Here is a 6,744-nt window from a genome sequence, read left to right on the forward strand (position 1 = left end):
TAAAAAAGAATCAAATGGACCTGTTAGAGATGAAGGCTATAATACAGGAAGTAAAAATCTCTCTTGAAAGTATTAAAAGCAGACTAGATCATACAGAAAATTGAATCTCAGATGTAGACGATAGAATCACTGGCCCAGAAAAATCTACCATGAAGACTGAAAAAATGGCTGCCCAAAATGAGAATAATATATGTAAATACTAGATACCTTCAAATTCCAAATATTTGGAAAAGTGATATCCCACAAGGTGAAGAGATGCATAAGGGCATTGACAATCTATTCCATGAAATCCTGCAAGAAAACTTTCCAAACCTAGAGAGGCATGCAAAGATCCAGTCCCAAGAAACACAAAGAACCCTAAATAGAATCAACCCAAGAAGATCTTCTCCAAGACACAGTATAGCCAGATTGACCAAAACCACAGACAAAGATAAAATACTAAGATTGGCAAGAGAAACAACAAGGTACCTACAAAGGATATCTCAGGCTAACAGCAGACCTCTCATCAGAAACAACGAGAGTGAGGAAAAAATGAGAAAATATATCTGAAGTGTTAAGGGAAAAGCAATTTCAACCAAGAATACTATACCTGGCAAGATTATCCTTTATATGGGAAGAAAAGACAAGAATATTCTCAGATAAACAAAACCTGAAAGAATTTACTAACACCAGACCAGATCTCCAAGAAGTTCTTAAAGGAGTGCAATACTAGGAAAATTAAATACAGACATATGGAAATAAGAGTTCAAAAACTAAGAAAATGGCCAACTTGGGACCAGTAGTTGGCGTAATGGCTATGTCGCTGGACACCCATGTTGTTGATCACAGTACAGACCTGGAACTGGTGGCTTAAACTCGTGCCAAGCGCATGTGCGTGTGTGCCCAAGATCCCGAGAGGAGAATGGAAGAAAAGAGATTGCGGTGTGGACATTCCCCCGGGGGTGGGGGTGGGGGGTGATTTCTCACTTTCTGTCTCTGTCTCTCTCTGTCTTTCTGGCGAGTACACACGCCCTATAGCAAAACCCTCATCGAAAAAAATTTTAAAAAGGGCCAACTTAATCATAAAGACGTGTCTGGAGTTGAATATTATATCCCAGAATTTAATCGGGAAGATCAGAGCATAATAAAAGATAGATTAAGTACATGAGACTGAACTGGTGAAATAGCATTTTATGACTTTTGACTAAAACATTGCTGATTTTCTTCTAGGCTTTGTTTTCCAAAGTTTTAAGGATTTTTGTCCTGTCTCGAGCTGCCCATAGGTTCATGTACCTACGATTTGAACAGAATCCTGACCTGTTTCCTGGCTTTGAGTTTTAAGTAAAGTTCTTTCGCATTTCTTTGATTTATTAAAGCTAAAGCGGCTTTTCTTGAAATTAAAAAGTATATTAAAAATACTGGGACCAGCAGTTAGCGTAATGGCTATGTTGTTGGACTCTCATGTATTTGAAGCGGTTTGAGTCCCGGACCCGGGTGCTTAAAGTCATGCCAGGCACACGTGCATGTGTGTCCAAGATCCTGAGAGGAGAATGAAAGAGAAGGGATTGCTGTGTGGCCATCCCCCCTGGTGGGTGATTTCTCGCTTTCTGTCTCTCTGTCCCTGTCTTGCTGGCTAGTGTACGTGCCCTATAGCAAAAACCTCTAAAAAATATCTGTTTAATGACCATAGTAAACTTTATAGCATCAGCTAAGTGCTACCTTATAGTATATTTATTCTACTCAAAGTTTCACGCCTAAAGTCAGACATGTATTCACTGATATGTACATACCAGTTAAATTTGCTATTGAAAGTAGTTAGATTAGTTAAGAAATTTTTTGAATCAATAAAATGTGTGGGGAAAAAAGGAATGGAAAACAACTGTAGACACTTAAGAGAGTGTAAGAGGAGGGTGGGACATGGCAGAGGGTGAGAAATAGGGGTAAAATTATACATATATATATATATGTATATATATACACATATATATATGTGTGTGTGTGTGTGTATGAAACTAGAAATGGAAAATTAATGATGATAACATATATGATTAAGCTACTATGCAGTATATTTTGGATGGGAAATGACATTTTGTATGCCGTGACAACGTTCAGGGAATGAATGTAAATTAATTAATTAATTATCAGAAGAAAATTACAGTGCACTTGTAACTAGGAAAAAGAAAAAAGAAAGGGTTTATGCTCCCAACATTCTGGAGAGTAGGGAGTTGAGGAATCACCTGGGAGGAGGTTGTCTCGGGAGTTCTTCTGAGCCAAGTGGTGCCTTTTGGATAAGGGTCTCAGATACAATCTTCTGTTTAGGAGACTGAGGCAGAAGGCACCATGGCTACTGCAATGTAAGTTCCTGGAGGTCAGGCTTAGTCTTCACTTTTCCTCTTTCTCTAGCACTGTGGAAAATTATCATTTATCCAAAGATGATGACAGTTGCAAAATTAACAGGAGGATGTTAAGATAAATAAATGGTATTTCATTTGGGTATTTTAGGAGAGCTTATCAATGTTTTACACTTTAGATTTAGATGTACAATTGTTCCACAATGATTTTAAAACATTAAATGCATGACTTGTGACTTAGATGCCCTTTAAAGATATTTTATATCACCCGGAAGCCTTCAGCCTGCCTTACTATAACTTGATACTCTTTCCTGGCTAGTGCATTTAAGAAGGGACTTCATTTCTTTGAGATACTACAAAGAAACTGGACTATTACCAGGTTCTTGTGATGCAATTTATGTGAAAAGTAACCACATAGATCTTGTTCCATGCTGAAAAATTTATTTAAAGTCTTTAAACCTCTATGGAGAGATTACCAAAAATTATTCATGTTTGAGACAGCCACTGGAATGCAAAATGTAATTTTTGGTGCTTGTTGGGCTCTTAAGACATGACTTGAATCTTTGCACTTACTACCAGTGTATAAAAAAACTATAAAATAGAGGGACCAGCAGTTGGCATGATGGCTATATTGCTGGACTCCCATATAGTCGACCACAGTTCAAGTCCTGGACCTGGTGGCTTAAACTCATGCCAGGCACGTGTGCATGTGTGCCCAAGATCCCGAGAGGAGAATGGAGGAGAAGGGATTGCAGTACGGCCATCCCTCCTGAGGGGTGATTTCTCGCTTTCTGTCTCTCTGTCTTTCTCTTATATATATATATATATAGGATAGAGATATGGGCAGTTCAGTTGTCAGAGATCATGAGACATTGTAAGAGAGACAAAGGAAGAAAATAGATTGTTGTTAATTAAAAATGAAAAAGTCTTAGTAAGCCTAATTGTGATTATCTTTACTGTCTTTGCTTTGGTTCATGTGAACATCTTGAAGGCCAAAATTTTTTGGAAACAGAGGCCTTTCAAAAATTTGGGGCTAAGGGACCAGCAGTTAACATAATGGCTATGTCGCTGGACTCCCACGTAGTTGACCGCAGTTCGCGTCCTGAACCCAGTGGCTTAAAACTCACGCCGGGCACATGTGAGTGTTTGCCCAAGACCATGAGAGGAAAATGGAGGAGAAGGGATTGTGGCGTGGCCATCCCCCCTGGGGGGTGATTACTCGCTTTTTGTCTCTCTGTTTCTCTTTGTCTGGCGAGCACAAGCACCCTATAGCAAAAACCTCTCAAAAAAAAAAAAATTAGGGGCTAAAATGATGGCATTCACTTGTGATTTGAGAGACATTATACTATCATGAAGGAAATCAGGATCTGGAGTCACAAGTTACATGCTCTGTGTCATTTAACTTCCCTGAGCCTTCATTTTCTTGTTTACAAGTGGGGGATGAAAAGATACCTCCTAAAGATGTTGGGAGGTTAGTGTAGCTCTGTAAGGGGTAGCACTGACTCGCTGGAGAGCCCAGAACAGGCCTCAGGTATCACTATTCACATGATGGACAGGTGGACTCTGGGATTTGCACCTGTGGTCAGATCCTGTGCCAGACTTTTGGTGGTTTCATAATCTTTGACAAGTTAAATTAGACAAGTGAAATCACATAATCTTGAACCAGTTAGTTGGCCATTCCAAGTCTCAGTTTTTTAAATTTGCAAAATGCTGATAATAAGTAATTTCAGCTATTTCATAGTGTTGTTGGAAGGAATAAATGAATTGTGGAAAGAGCTTGGAATGTGAAAATATTATAGTGAAATAGTGGAAAGTTTGTAGTAAGCCCAATAAGTATTAACTCCACCTTTACTAGTGATATTCTGGATTATTCAGTTAAGATAAAGCATTTCAACTAAAGTTTTGTTTGTTTGTTTGTTTGTTTTGAGAGATTTTCGCTATAGGGCACGTGCGCTCGCCAAACAGATAGAGAGAGAGACAGAGAGGTAGAAAGCGAGAACTCACCCCCCAGGAGGGATGGCCACGCCGCAATCCCTTCTCCTCCATTCTCCTCTCAGGATCTTGGGCACGCACGCACCAGCGCCCAGCGTGAGTTTTAAGCCACCGGGTCCAGGACAAGAACTTCAGTCAACTACGTGGGAGTCCAGCAACATAGCCATAACACTAACTGCTGGTTCCCAAGTTGTTTGTTTTTTTTTTTTTTTTTAATAAATTATATCCTTAGTTAATATAAAGTTATTTTTTAAAAATTAACTTGAGTTTTTAAAATTTCTGGTCTTTTCTCATCTCTAATGTACTAGAAATAAGCCACTTCTCTCATTTTTAAACTAGAAATTGAGAAAAAATTTATTTTCCTCTCATGGACAGTTTATTAAAAAGTTGTGGAATCTGGTACATTGCCATATATAGTTTTTCCTGGTTGTTTGAAAAGGAAGGATGAAAAGAGTATTGTCATTCTTCTTATTAATTTCATGTGTTCCTGGGGCCTACAGCCTAAGATTAGTTCCCTTCAGGACAAGGACCAATTTTCTTTAGCTGTATTTTAGGTACAACCGCATGATCTCTGTAGTTAGTAGAAAAATTGTTGGAAGATTCACCTGGGATTAAGACATTTTTCTGTTTCCAGTGCTACAATAAAGTATGTCTAAAAAAGAGGTAGTATTTTCACCTATTTGGGCCCAGTTACATCTACTAACCCTGTCCACTTAATTATTCAGAAATATTCATCGATTAAAAAATATTGAGGTGCCTACATATCAGGTGCTTTAATGAAGGATGGGCTGAGTGGTGACTAAGAAAGACAGTCCCTGCCTTCACAGGACCCAAATTCCAGTTTAATATAATATGAGCAGCAAGTGAGTCAGTAGGTGGCATGGAGGTTAAGGTGCTGGATCCCATGGTGAACTATGCGGTTAGAATCCTGGACAAAATGTGTGTGTGTGTGTGTGTGTGTGTGTGTGCGCGCGCACACTCAAAATTTTGAGAGGAGAATGGAGATGGGATTGCAGTGTAGCTATCCCCCTTGGGTGGGGGGTGATCTCTCACTCTCTCTCTCTCTCTGTGTGTTTCTGTTTGGCAAGCTCATGTGCCCAATAAAAAAAAAAAAGTGAACTCAAGTTTATATATTAAGAAACTTTATATATACAATTGCAAGGCACTCTCTTAAAAAAAAATTTTCAACAGAGAAAGACAAGCACAGTCAGCAGGGTCCCGTGTTGCAGTCTTTCCCTTCCATCTTGGTGCGTCAGAAACTCCAGTCTTCCACAGGGCCTCCAGCGTCACAGAGCACGACGCTACCACAGCACCATGGTGGATGGGCCTCAAATATTGGGTGACTCTTGAGTTTATTGTGCATCTTCTTTTTTGAAGCTTATTTATTTTAAATCTGTAAATTGCTTCCTAAAAATACTTGACCCAAATTTTCTTCAGTGCATGTCTGACATTTAAATAATATTGTGGATTTTCATTAAAAGACAAGGTACGCTGTCAACACCTCTTCTGTTGAATTGTAATGGGCTACTGCAATGTTAGATAATCACCAAACACATGAGCCTTATCAAAAACTTGGAGACGATTCCTCTATTTCTTTCTTAGCGTTTCCTGTAAAAATCAGGAACACTGTGTGAACTTTACTTCCACAGGCCTGTATACTGCCAGAGTGATGAGGCCTAAGGGGAAACATAATTTGCAGAAGGAAAAACACCATGGAGATGAGGGGAGGGAAAAAAAAAAGAATATCTAGACACTTAAAATGAAGTAACAGGTCACAGCATACAGCAGAGCTTTGGCTGAAGACCGGAAAACATCAGGGGTTAGTACGGCCTAAAATACATATAAACATATTTTAGTTTTGTGAAATGGCTCATACAAGATTGAATGGCTGTGAAAAGCCCCCTTTTATTTCACATAGGAAGGGGAATTAAAATAGCTCATTTATAGTGCTGGGAAATCCCGTCCCCAAGGGTCTCAGTTCACTTGAGCTCAACTACTAGTTGCAGAGAACCTTTGTACCAGGCACTGAGCTCTGGATGGAGACACAGAGAGAAGAGGCAGATACAGTTCCTGGCTGAGAGGCTTCCATTCCACTGAGAAGCAGATATCTAAGTAGGAAATTTCTTTACACTGTGTTAGGGAATGTGTGATGCAGGGAAGGCCAAGTTACCACGGATGTGCCTTGAGGGGTGGTGTGGAACCTGGGGTGCAGGGAAAAGGAGATCATAGTAGAATTTCTGTAACAGATGACACTCATATCAATATAGTCATTTATTCATTTATTTATTAGATTTCTGCCATAAAGTGCATGCACTTACCGGAGAGATACAGAGTAAGATAGAGAGAGGAAAAGCGAGAAAGCACCCCTCAGGAAAGAATGACGACTCCATAGTATCCTCTCCTCTATTCTCTTCTTGGGATT

The sequence above is a fragment of the Tupaia chinensis genome, unplaced genomic scaffold (genome assembly GCF_000334495.1).
Source record: "Tupaia chinensis unplaced genomic scaffold, TupChi_1.0 Scaffold148296_1, whole genome shotgun sequence".
Lineage (NCBI taxonomy): Eukaryota > Metazoa > Chordata > Mammalia > Scandentia > Tupaiidae > Tupaia > Tupaia belangeri.